The following is a 14956-nucleotide window of genomic DNA, read 5'->3' on the forward strand; positions in this document are numbered from 1 at the left end:
GAAAGAGCCGATTCAATCCAGACCTCTATGAATACCAGCCGGAGTGGTACTGAGTCCCACTCTAACACCAGGAAAGAGCTAAATCAATCCAGACCTCTATTAATACCAGCTGGAGTGGCACTGAGTCCCACTCACACACCAGGAAAGCGTCAATTCAAACCAGGCCTCTATTAATACCAGCTGGAGTGGAACTGAGTCCCACTCACACACCAGGAAAGAGTCAATTCAAACCAGGGCTCTATTAATACCAGCTGGAGTGGTACTGAGTCCCTATCACACACCAGCAAAGAGCCATTTCAATCCTGGCCTCTATTAATACCAGCTGGAGTGGCACTGAGTACCACTCAAACACCAGGAAAGAGTCAATTCAATCCAGGCCTCTATTAATTCCAGCTGGAGTGGTACTGAGTACCACTCAAACACCAGCAAAGAGCCATTTCAATCCAGGTATCTATGAATACCAGCTGGAGTGGCACTGAGTCCCACTCACACATCAGGAAAGATGAAATTCAATCCAGACCTCTATTAATACCAGCTGGAGTGGTACTGAGCCCCACTGACTCACCAGGAAGGAGCCAATTCAATCCAGACCTCTTAATACCAGCTGGAGTGGGACTGAGCCCCACTCAATCACCAGGAAGGAGCCAATTCAATCCAGACCTCTATTAACACCAGCTGGAGTGGTCCTGAGTCCCACTCACTCACCAGGATGGAGCCAATTCAATCCAGACCTCTATTAATACCAGCTGGAGTGGTACTGAGTCCCACTCACTCACCAGGAAAGAGTCAATTCAATCCAGATCTCTATTAATACCAGCTGGAGTGGTACTGAGTCCCACTCACACACCAGGAAAGAGTCAATTCAATCCAGAACTCCATTAATACCAGCTGGAGTGCTACTGGGTCCGACTCACACACCAGGAAAGAGCCAATTCAATCCAGACATCTATTAATACCAGCTGGAGTGGTACTGAGCCCCACTCACACACCAGGAAAGAGCCAATTCAAACCAGACATCTATTAATACCAGCTGGAGTGGTGCTGAGCCCCACTCACACACCAGGAAAGAGCCAATTCAAACCAGACATCTATTAATACCAGCTGGAGTGGTACTGAGCCCCACTCACACACCAGGAAAGAGCCAATTCAAACCAGACATCTATTAATACCAGCTGGAGTGGTACTGAGCCCCACTCACACACCAGGCAAGAGCCAATTCAATCCAGACCTCTATTAATACCAGCTGGAGTGGGACTGAGCCCCACACACTCACCAGGAAGGAGCCAATTCAAACCAGACATCTATTAATACCAGCTGGAGTGGTACTGAGCCACACTCACACACCAGGAAAGAGCCAATTCAATCCAGACCTCTTTTAATACCAGCTGGAGTGGTACTGAGCCCCTCTCACTCACCAACATGGAGCCATTTCAATCCAGGCCTCTATTAATACCAGCTGGAGTGGTACTGAGTACCACTCAAACACCAGCAAAGAGCCATTTCAATCCAGCTATCTATGAATACCAGCTGGAGTGGCACTGAGTCCCACTCACACATCAGGAAAGATGAAATTCAATCCAGACCTCTATTAATACCAGCTGGAGTGGTACTGAGCCCCACTGACTCACCAGGAAGGAGCCAATTCAATCCAGACCTCTATTAATACCAGCTGGAGTGGGACGAAGCCCCACTCACACACCAGGATAGAGCCAATTCAATCCAGACCTCTATTAATACCAGCTGGAGTGGGACTAAGCCCCACTCACACACCAGGATAGAGCCAATTCAATCCAGACCTCTATAAATACCAGCTGGAGTGGTACTAAGCCCCACTCACACACCAGGGAAGAGCCAATTCAATCCAGACCTCTATTAATACAAGCTGGAGTGGTACTGAGTCCCACTCACTCACCAGGAAAGAGTCAATTCAAACCGGACATCTATTAATACCAGCTGGAGTGGTACTGAGCCCCACTCACACACCAGGAAAGAGCCAATTCAATCCAGACCTCTATTAATACCAGCTGGAGTGGGACTGAGCCCCACTCACTCACCAGGAAGGAGCCAATTCAAACCAGACATCTATTAATACCAGCTGGAGTGGTACTGAGCCCCACTCACACACCAGGAAAGTGCCAATTCAATCCAGACCTCTATTAATACCAGCTGGAGTGGTACTGAGCCCCTCTCACTCACCAACATGGAGCCAATACAATCCAGACCTCTATTAATACCATCTGGAGTGGTACTGAGTCCCTATCACACACCAGCAAAGAGACATTTCAATCCAGGCCTCTATTAATACCAGCTGGAGTGGCACTGAGTCCCACTCAAACACCAGGAAAGAGTCAATTCAATCCAGGCCTCTATTAATACCAGCTGGAGTGGTACTGACTACCACTCAAACACCAGCAAAGAGCCATTTCAATCCAGGTATCTATGAATACCAGCTGGAGTGGCACTGAGTCCCACTCACACATCAGGAAAGATGAAATTCAATCCAGACCTCTATTAATACCAGCTGGAGTGGTACTGAGCCCCACTGACTCACCAGGAAGGAGCCAATTCAAACCAGACCTCTATTAATACCAGCTGGAGTGGCACTGAGTCCCACTCACACAGCAGGAAAGAGGCAATTCAACCCAGACCTCTATAAATACCAGCTGGAGTGGGACTAAGCCCCACTCACACACCAGGATAGAGCCAATTCAATCCAGACCTCTATAAATAGAAGCTGGAGTGGGACGAAGCCCCACTCACACACCAGGATAGAGCCAATTTGATCCAGACCACTATTAATACCAGCTGGAGTGGGACTAAGCCCCACTCACACACCAGGATAGAGCCAATTCAATCCAGACCTCTATAAATACCAGCTGGAGTGGGACTAAGCCCCACTCACACACCAGGGAAGAGCCAATTCAATCCAGGCCTCTATTAATAGCAGCTGGAGTGGTACTGAGTCCCTATCACACACCAGGAAAGAGTCAATTCAATCCAGGCCTCTATTAATACCAGCTGGAGTGGTACTGAGTCCCACTCACTCACCAGGAAAGAGTCAATTCAATCCAGGCCTCTATTAATACCAGCTGGAGTGGTACTGAGTCCCTATCACACAACAGGAAATAGTCAATTCAATCCAGGCCTCTATTAATACCAGCTGGAGTGGGACTGAGCCCACTCAATCACCAGGAAAGAGTCAATTCAATCCAGACCTCTTATTAACACCAGCTGGAGAGGTACTGAGTCCCACTCACACAAGAGGAAAGAGGCAATTCAAACCAGACCTCTATTAATACCAGCTGGAGTGGTACTGAGCCCCACTCACTCACCAGGAAAGAGGCAATTCAATCCAGGCCTCGATAAAAACCAGCTGGAGTGGCACTGAGTCCGAATCACACGCCAGGAAAGAGGCAATTCAATCCTTATCTCTATTAATACCAGCTGGAGTGGTACTGAGCCCCTGTCACACACCAGGAAAGAGCCAATTCAATCCAGGCCTCTATGAATACCAGCTGGAGTGGACCTGAGTCCCACTCACACACCAGGAAAGAGTCAATTCAATCCAGACAACTATTAATACCAGCTGGAGTTGACCTGAGTCCCACTCACACACCAGGAAAGAGTCAATTCAAACCAGGCCTCTATTAATACCAGCTGGAGTGGAACTGACTCCCACACACACACCAGGAAAGAGTCAATTCAATCCAGACCTCTATTAATACCAGCTGGAGTTGACCTGAGTCCCACTCACACACCAGGAAAGAGTCAATTCAAACCAGGCCTCTATTAATACCAGCTGGAGTGGAACTGAGTCCCACACACAAAAACCAGGAAAGACCCAATTCAATCCAGACAACTATTAATACCAGCTGGAGTGGTACTGAGCCCCTTTCACTCACCAGGATGGAGCCAATTCAATCCAGACCTCTATTAATACCAGCTGGAGTGGTACTGAGCCCCTCTCACTCACCAGGATGGAGCCAATTCAATCCAAGCCTCTATTAATACCAGCTGGAGTGGTACTGAGCCCCACTCACTCACCAGGAAAGAGCCAATGCAATCCAGACCTCTATGAGTACCAGCTGGTGTGGTACTGATTCCCTCTCTCACACCAGCAAAGAGGCAATTCAATCCTGGTCTCTATGAATACCAGCTGGAGTGGTACTGAGTCCCACTCAAACACCAGGAAAGAGCCAAATCAATCCAGACCTCTATTAATACCAGCTGGAGAGGTACTGAGTCCCACTCACACACCAGGAAAGAGTCAATTCAATCCAGGCTTCTATAAATACCAGCTGGAGTGGTACTGAGCCCCAATCACACACCAGGCACGAGCCAATTCAATCCAGACCTCTATTAATACCAGCTGGAGCGGTACTGAGCCCCAATCACACACCAAGCAAGAGTCAATTCAATCCAGGCTTCTATTAATACCAGCTGGAGAGGTACCCAGTCCCACTCACACACCAGGCAAGAGTCAATTCAAACCAGACGTCTATTAATACCAGCTGGAGTGGTACTGAGTCCCACTCAAACACCAGGAAAGAGCCAATTCAATCCAGACGTCTATTAATACCAGCTGGAGTGGAACTGAGCCCCACTCACACACCAGGAAAGAGTCAATTCAATCCACACCTCGATAAATACCAGCTGGAGTGGGACTGCGTCCCTCTCACACACCAGGAAAGAGCCAATTAAATCCAGACCTCTATTAATACCAGCTGGAGTGGTACTGAGTCCAACTCACTCACCAGGATGGAGCCAATTCAATCCAGACCTCTATTATTACCAGCTGGAGTGGTACTGAGCCGCACTCACTCACCAGGAAAGAGCCAATTCAATCCAGACCTCTATTAATACCAGCTGGAGAGGTACTGAGACCGACTCACACACCAGGAAAGAGTCAATTCAATCCACAGCTCGATAAATACCAGCTGGAGTGGGACTGAGTCCCTCTCACACACCAGGAAAGAGTCAATTCAATCCAGACCTCTATTAATACCAGCTGAAGTGGCACTGAGTCCGTCTCACACACCAGGAAAGAGTCAATTCAATCCACACCTCGATAAATACCAGCTGGAGTGGCACTGAGTCCCTCTCACACACCAGGAAATAGCCAATTCAATCCAGACCTCTTAATACCAGCTGGAGTGGGACTGAGCCCCACTCAATCACCAGGAAGGAGCCAATTCAATCCAGACCTCTTAATACCAGCTGGAGTGGTACTGAGTCCCACTCACTCTCCAGGATGGAGCCAATTCAATCCAGACCTCTATTAATACCAGCTGGAGTGGTACTGAGTCCCACTCACTCACCAGGAAAGAGTCAATTCAATCCAGATCTCTATTAATACCAGCTGGAGTGGTACTGAGTCCCACTCACACACCAGGAAAGAGTCAATTAAATCCAGACCTCCATTAATACCAGCTGGAGTGCTACTGGGTCCGACTCACACACCAGGAAAGAGCCAATTCAATCCAGACATCTATTAATACCAGCTGGAGTGGGTCTGAGCCCCACTCACACACCAGGAAAGAGCCAATTCAAACCAGACATCTATTAATACCAGCTGGAGTGGTACTGAGCCCCACTCACACACCAGGAAAGAGCCAATTCAAACCAGACATCTATTAATACCAGCTGGAGTGGTAATGAGCCCAACTCACACACCAGGAAAGAGCCAATTCAATCCAGACATCTATTAATACCAGCTGGAGTGGTACTGAGCCCCACTCACACACCAGGAAAGAGCCAATTCAATCCAGACCTCTATTAATACCAGCTGGAGTGGGACTGAGCCCCACTCACTCACCAGGAAGGAGCCAATTCAAACCAGACCTCTATTAATACCAGCTGGAGTGGTACTGAGCCCCTCTCACTCACCAACATGGAGCCAATACAATCCAGACCTCTATTAATACCAGCTGGAGTGGTACTGAGTCCCTATCACACACCAGCAAAGAGCCATTTCAATCCAGGCCTCTATTAATACCAGCTGGAGTGGCACTGAGTACCACTCAAACACCAGCAAAGGGTCATTTCAATCCAGGTATCTATGAATACCAGCTGGAGTGGCACTGAGTCCCACTCACACATCAGGAAAGATGAAATTCAATCCAGACCTCTATTAATACCAGCTGGAGTGGTACTGAGCCCCACTGACTCACCAGGAAGGAGCCAATTCAATCCAGACCTCTATTAATACCAGCTGGAGAGGCACTGATTCCCACTCACACAGCAGGAAAGAGGCAATTCAACCCAGACCTCTATAAATACCAGCTGGAGTGGGACTAAGCCCCACTCACACACCAGGGAAGAGCCAATTCAATCCAGACCTCTATGAATACCAGCTGGAGTGGGACTAAGCCCCACTCACACACCAGGATAGAGCCAATTCAATCCAGACCTCCATAAATACCAGCTGGAGTGGGACGAAGCCCCACTCACACACCAGGATAGAGCCAATTCAATCCAGACCTCTATTAATACCAGCTGGAGTGGGACTAAGCCCCACTCACACACCAGGATAGAGCCAATTCAATCCAGACCTCTATAAATACCAGCTGGAGTGGGACTAAGCCCCACTCACACACCAGGGAAGAGCCAATTCAATCCAGACCTCTATTAATACAAGCTGGAGTGGTACTGAGTCCCACTCACTCACCAGGAAAGAGTCAATTCAATCCAGGCCTCTATTGATACCAGCTGGAGTGGTACTGAGTCCCTACCACACACCAGGAAAGAGTCAATTCAATCCAGGCCTCTATTAATACCAGCTGGAGTGGTACTGAGTCCCACTCACTCACCAGGAAAGAGTCAATTCAATCCAGGCCTCTATTAATACCAGCTGGAGTGGTACTGAGTCCCTATCACACACCAGGAAAGAGTCAATTCAATCCAGGCCTCTATTGATACCAGCTGGAGTGTGACTGAGCCCACTCAATCACCAGGAAGGAGTCAATTCAATCCAGACCTCTTATTAACACGAGCTGGAGAGGTACTGAGTCCCACTCACACACCAGGAAAGAGGCAATTCAAACCAGACCTCTATTAATACCAGCTGGAGTGGTACTGAGCCCCACTCACTCACCAGGAAAGAGCCAATGCAATCCAGACCTCTATGAAAACCAGCTGGAGTGGTACTGAGTCCCACTCAAACACCAGGAAAGAGCCAAATCAATCCAGACCTCTATTAATACCAGCTGGAGAGGTACCGAGTCCCACTCACACACCAGGAAAGAGTCAATTCAATCCAGGCTTCTATAAATACCAGCTGGAGTGGTACTGAGCCCCAATCACACACCAGGCAAGAGCCAATTCAATCCAGACCTCTATTAATACCAGCTGGAGCGGTACTGAGCCCCAATCACACACCAAGCAAGAGTCAATTCAATCCAGGCTTCTATTAATACCAGCTGGAGAGGTACCCAGTCCCACTCACACACCAGGCAAGAGTCAATTCAAACCAGACGTCTATTAATACCAGCTGGAGTGGTACTGAGTCCCACTCAAACACCAGGAAATAGCCAATTCAATCCAGACGTCTATTAATACCAGCTGGAGTGGAACTGAGCCCCACTCACACACCAGGAAAGAGTCAATTCAATCCACACCTCGATAAATACCAGCTGGAGTGGGACTGCGTCCCTCTCACACACCAGGAAAGAGCCAATTCAATCCAGACCTCTATTAATACCAGCTGGAGTGGTACTGGGTCCAACTCACTCACCAGGATGGAGCCAATTCAATCCAGACCTCTATTATTACCAGCTGGAGTGGTACTGAGCCGCACTCACTCACCAGGAAAGAGCCAATTCAATCCAGACCTCTATTAATACCAGCTGGAGAGGTTCTGAGACCGACTCACACACCAGGAAAGAGTCAATTCAATCCACAGCTCGATAAATACCAGCTGGAGTGGGACTGAGTCCCTCTCACACACCAGGAAAGAGTCAATTCAATCCAGACCTCTATTAATACCAGCTGAAGTGGCACTGAGTCCGTCTCACACACCAGGAAAGAGTCAATTCAATCCACACGTCGATAAATACCAGCTGGAGTGGCACTGAGTCCCTCTCACACACCAGGAAATAGCCAATTCAATCCAGACCTCTTAACACCAGCTGGAGTGGGACTGAGCCCCACTCAATCACCAGGATGGAGCCAATTCAATCCAGACCTCTATTAATACCAGCTGGAGTGGTACTGAGTCCCACTCACTCACCAGGAAAGAGTCAATTCAATCCAGATCTCTATCAATACCAGCTGGAGTGGTACTGAGTCCCACTCTCACACCAGGAAAGAGTCAATTCAATCCAGACCTCCATTAATACCAGCTGGAGTGCTACTGGGTCCGACTCACACACCAGGAAAGAGCCAATTCAATCCAGACATCTATTAATACCAGCTGGAGTGGGTCTGAGCCCCACTCACACACCAGGAAAGAGCCAATTCAAACCAGACATCTATTAATACCAGCTGGAGTGGGACTGAGCCCCACTCACACACCAGGAAAGAGCCAATTCAAACCAGACATCTATTAATACCAGCTGGAGTGGTACTGAGCCCCACTCACACACCAGGAAAGAGCCAATTCAAACCAGACATCTATTAATACCAGCTGGAGTGGTACTGAGCCCCACTCACACACCAGGAAAGAGCCAATTCAATCCAGACCTCTATTAATACCAGCTGGAGTGGGACTGAGCCCCACTCACTCACCAGGAAGGAGCCAATTCAAACCAGACTTCTATTAATACCAGCTGGAGTGGTACTGAGCCCCTCTCACTCACCAACATGGAGCCAATACAATCCAGACCTCTATTAATACCAGCTGGAGTGGTACTGAGTCCCTATCACACACCAGCAAAGAGCCATTTCAATCCAGGCCTCTATTAATACCAGCTGGAGTGGCACTGAGTACCACTCAAACACCAGCAAAGAGTCATTTCAATCCAGGTATCTATGAATACCAGCTGGAGTGGCACTGAGTCCCACTCACACATCAGGAAAGATGAAATTCAATCCAGACCTCTATTAATACCAGCTGGAGTGGTACTGAGCCCCACTGACTCACCAGGAAGGAGCCAATTCAATCCAGACCTCTATTAATACCAGCTGGAGAGGCACTGAGTCCCACTCACACAGCAGGAAAGAGGCAATTCAACCCAGACCTCTATAAATACCAGCTGGAGTGGGACTAAGCCCCACTCACACACCAGGATAGAGCCAATTCAATCCAGACCTCTATAAATACCAGCTGGAGTGGGATCAAGCCCACTCACACACCAGGATAGAGCCAATTTAATCCAGACCTCTATTAATACCAGCTGGAGTGGGGCTAAGCCCCACTCACACACCAGGATAGAGCCAATTCAATCCAGACCTCTATAAATACCAGCTGGAGTGGGACTAAGCCCCACTCACACACCAGGGAAGAGCCAATTCAATCCAGACCTCTATTAATACAAGCTGGAGTGGTACTGAGTCCCTATCACACACCAGGAAAGAGTCAATTCAATCCAGGCCTCTATTAATACCAGCTGGAGTGGTACTGAGTCCCACTCACTCACCAGGAAAGAGTCAATTCAATCCAGGCCTCTATTAATACCAGCTGGAGTGGTACTGAGTCCCTATCACACACCAGGAAATAGCCAATTCAATCCAGACCTCTTAACACCAGCTGGAGTGGGACTGAGCCCCACTCAATCACCAGGATGGAGCCAATTCAATCCAGACCTCTATTAATACCAGCTGGAGTGGTACTGAGTCCCACTCACTCACCAGGAAAGAGTCAATTCAATCCAGATCTCTATCAATACCAGCTGGAGTGGTACTGAGTCCCACTCACACACCAGGAAAGAGTCAATTCAATCCAGACCTCCATTAATACCAGCTGGAGTGCTACTGGGTCCGACTCACACACCAGGAAAGAGCCAATTCAATCCAGACATCTATTAATACCAGCTGGAGTGGGTCTGAGCCCCACTCACACACCAGGAAAGAGCCAATTCAAACCAGACATCTATTAATACCAGCTGGAGTGGGACTGAGCCCCACTCACACACCAGGAAAGAGCCAATTCAAACCAGACATCTATTAATACCAGCTGGAGTGGTACTGAGCCCCACTCACACACCAGGAAAGAGCCAATTCAAACCAGACATCTATTAATACCAGCTGGAGTGGTACTGAGCCCCACTCACACACCAGGAAAGAGCCAATTCAATCCAGACCTCTATTAATACCAGCTGGAGTGGGACTGAGCCCCACTCACTCACCAGGAAGGAGCCAATTCAAACCAGACTTCTATTAATACCAGCTGGAGTGGTACTGAGCCCCTCTCACTCACCAACATGGAGCCAATACAATCCAGACCTCTATTAATACCAGCTGGAGTGGTACTGAGTCCCTATCACACACCAGCAAAGAGCCATTTCAATCCAGGCCTCTATTAATACCAGCTGGAGTGGCACTGAGTACCACTCAAACACCAGCAAAGAGTCATTTCAATCCAGGTATCTATGAATACCAGCTGGAGTGGCACTGAGTCCCACTCACACATCAGGAAAGATGAAATTCAATCCAGACCTCTATTAATACCAGCTGGAGTGGTACTGAGCCCCACTGACTCACCAGGAAGGAGCCAATTCAATCCAGACCTCTATTAATACCAGCTGGAGAGGCACTGAGTCCCACTCACACAGCAGGAAAGAGGCAATTCAACCCAGACCTCTATAAATACCAGCTGGAGTGGGACTAAGCCCCACTCACACACCAGGATAGAGCCAATTCAATCCAGACCTCTATAAATACCAGCTGGAGTGGGATCAAGCCCACTCACACACCAGGATAGAGCCAATTTAATCCAGACCTCTATTAATACCAGCTGGAGTGGGGCTAAGCCCCACTCACACACCAGGATAGAGCCAATTCAATCCAGACCTCTATAAATACCAGCTGGAGTGGGACTAAGCCCCACTCACACACCAGGGAAGAGCCAATTCAATCCAGACCTCTATTAATACAAGCTGGAGTGGTACTGAGTCCCTATCACACACCAGGAAAGAGTCAATTCAATCCAGGCCTCTATTAATACCAGCTGGAGTGGTACTGAGTCCCACTCACTCACCAGGAAAGAGTCAATTCAATCCAGGCCTCTATTAATACCAGCTGGAGTGGTACTGAGTCCCTATCACACACCAGGAAAGAGTCAATTCAATCCAGGCCTCTATTAATACCAGCTGGAGTGTGACTGAGCCCACTCAATCACCAGGAAGGAGTCAATTCAATCCAGACCTCTTATTAACACCAGCTGGAGAGGTACTGAGTCCCACTCACACACCAGGAAAGAGGCAATTCAAACCAGACCTCTATTAATACCAGCTGGAGTGGTACTGAGCCCCAATCACTCACCAGGAAAGAGCCAATGCAATCCAGACCTCTATGAGTACCAGCTGGTGTGGTACTGATTCCCTCTCTCACACCAGCAAAGAGGCAATTCAATCCTGGTCTCTATGAATACCAGCTGGAGTGGTACTGAGTCCCACTCAAACACCAGGAAAGAGCCAAATCAATCCAGACCTCTATTAATACCAGCTGGAGAGGTACTGAGTCCCACTCACACACCAGGAAAGAGTCAATTCAATCCAGGTTTCTATAAATACCAGCTGGAGTGGTACTGAGCCCCAATCACACACCAGGCAAGAGCCAATTCAATCCAGACCTCTATTAATACCAGCTGGAGCGGTACTGAGCCCCAATCACACACCAAGCAAGAGTCAATTCAATCCAGGCTTCTATTAATACCAGCTGGAGAGGTACCGAGTCCCACTCACACACCAGGCAAGAGTCAATTCAAACCAGACGTCTACTAATACCAGCTGGAGTGGTACTGAGTCCCACTCAAACACCAGGAAAGAGCCAATTCAATCCAGACCTCTTAATACCAGCTGGAGTGGGCCTGAGCCCCACTCAATCACCAGGAAGGAGCCAATTCAATCCAGACCTCTATTAACACCAGCTGGAGTGGTACTGAGTCCCACTCACTCACCAGGATGGAGCTAATTCAATCCAGACCTCTATTAATACCAGCTGGAGTGGTACTGAGTCCCACTCACTCACCAGGAAAGAGTCAATTCAATCCAGATCTCTATTAATACCAGCTGGAGTGGTACTGAGTCCCACTCACAGACCAGGAAAGAGTCAATTCAATCCAGACCTCCATTAATACCAGCTGGAGTGCTACTGGGTCCGACTCTCACACCAGGAAAGAGCCAATTCAATCCAGACATCTATTAATACCAGCTGGAGTGGTACTGAGCCCCACTCACACACCAGGAAAGAGCCAATTCAAACCAGACATCTATTAATACCAGCTGGAGTGGTACTGAGCCCCACTCACACACCAGGAAAGAGCCAATTCAAACCAGACATCTATTAATACCAGCTGGAGTGGTACTGAGCCCCACTCACACACCAGGAAAGAGCCAATTCAATCCAGACCTCTATTAATACCAGCTGGAGTGGGACTGAGCCCCACTCACTCACCAGGAAGGAGCCAATTCAAACCAGACCTCTATTAATACCAGCTGGAGTGGTACTGAGCCCCTCTCGCTCACCAACATGGAGCCAATACAATCCAGACCTCTATTAATACCAGCTGGAGTGGTACTGAGTCCCTATCACACACCAGCAAAGAGCCATTTCAATCCAGGCCTCTATTAATACCAGCTGGAGTGGCACTGAGTACCACTCAAACACCAGCAAAGAGCCATTTCAATCCAGGTATCTATGAATACCAGCTGGAGTGGCACTGAGTCCCACTCACACATCAGGAAAGATGAAATTCAATCCAGACCTCTATTAATACCAGCTGGAGTGGTACTGAGCCCCACTGACTCACCAGGAAGGAGCCAATTCAATCCAGACCTCTATTAATACCAGCTGGAGAGGCACTGAGTCCCACTCACACAGCAGGAAAGAGGCAATTCAACCCAGACCTCTATAAATACCAGCTGGAGTGGGACTAAGCCCCACTCACACACCAGGGAAGAGCCAATTCAATCCAGACCTCTATTAATACCAGCTGGAGTGGGACTAAGCCCCACTCACACACCAGGATAGAGCCAATTCAATCCAGACCTCTATAAATACCAGCTGGAGTGGGACGAAGCCCCACTCACACACCAGGATAGAGCCAATTCAATCCAGACCTCTATTAATACCAGCTGGAGTGGGACTAAGCCCCACTCACACACCAGGATAGAGCCAATTCAATCCAGACCTCTATAAATACCAGCTGGAGTGGGACTAAGCCCCACTCACACACCGGGGAAGAGCCAATTCAATCCACACCTCTATTAATACAAGCTGGAGTGGTACTGAGTCCCACTCACTCACCAGGAAAGAGTCAATTCAATCCAGGCCTCTATTAATACCAGCTGGAGTGGTACTGAGTCCCTATCACACACCAGGAAAGAGTCAATTCAATCCAGGCCTCTATTAATACCAGCTGGAGTGGTACTGAGTCCCACTCACTCACCAGGAAAGAGTCAATTCAATCCAGGCCTCTATTAATACCATCTGGAGTGGTACTGAGTCCCTATCACACACCAGGAAAGAGTCAATTCAATCCAGGCCTCTATTAATACCAGCTGGAGTGGGACTGAGCCCACTCAATCACCAGGAAGGAGTCAATTCAATCCAGACCTCTTATTAACACCAGCTGGAGAGGTACTGAGTCCCACTCACACCCCAGGAAAGAGGCAATTCAAACCAGACCTCTATTAATACCAGCTGGAGTGGTACTGAGTCCCACTCACAGACCAGGAAAGAGTCAATTCAATCCAGACCTCCATTAATACCAGCTGGAGTGCTACTGGGTCCGACTCTCACACCAGGAAAGAGCCAATTCAATCCAGACATCTATTAATACCAGCTGGAGTGGTACTGAGCCCCACTCACACACCAGGAAAGAGCCAATTCAAACCAGACATCTATTAATACCAGCTGGAGTGGTACTGAGCCCCACTCACACACCAGGAAAGAGCCAATTCAAACCAGACATCTATTAATACCAGCTGGAGTGGTACTGAGCCCCACTCACACACCAGGAAAGAGCCAATTCAATCCAGACCTCTATTAATACCAGCTGGAGTGGGACTGAGCCCCACTCACTCACCAGGAAGGAGCCAATTCAAACCAGACCTCTATTAATACCAGCTGGAGTGGTACTGAGCCCCTCTCGCTCACCAACATGGAGCCAATACAATCCAGACCTCTATTAATACCAGCTGGAGTGGTACTGAGTCCCTATCACACACCAGCAAAGAGCCATTTCAATCCAGGCCTCTATTAATACCAGCTGGAGTGGCACTGAGTACCACTCAAACACCAGCAAAGAGCCATTTCAATCCAGGTATCTATGAATACCAGCTGGAGTGGCACTGAGTCCCACTCACACATCAGGAAAGATGAAATTCAATCCAGACCTCTATTAATACCAGCTGGAGTGGTACTGAGCCCCACTGACTCACCAGGAAGGAGCCAATTCAATCCAGACCTCTATTAATACCAGCTGGAGAGGCACTGAGTCCCACTCACACAGCAGGAAAGAGGCAATTCAACCCAGACCTCTATAAATACCAGCTGGAGTGGGACTAAGCCCCACTCACACACCAGGGAAGAGCCAATTCAATCCAGACCTCTATTAATACCAGCTGGAGTGGGACTAAGCCCCACTCACACACCAGGATAGAGCCAATTCAATCCAGACCTCTATAAATACCAGCTGGAGTGGGACGAAGCCCCACTCACACACCAGGATAGAGCCAATTCAATCCAGACCTCTATTAATACCAGCTGGAGTGGGACTAAGCCCCACTCACACACCAGGATAGAGCCAATTCAATCCAGACCTCTATAAATACCAGCTGGAGTGGGACTAAGCCCC

This window comes from Heterodontus francisci, unplaced genomic scaffold, assembly GCF_036365525.1.
Source record: "Heterodontus francisci isolate sHetFra1 unplaced genomic scaffold, sHetFra1.hap1 HAP1_SCAFFOLD_267, whole genome shotgun sequence".
In the NCBI taxonomy this organism is placed as follows: Eukaryota; Metazoa; Chordata; class Chondrichthyes; order Heterodontiformes; family Heterodontidae; genus Heterodontus; species Heterodontus francisci.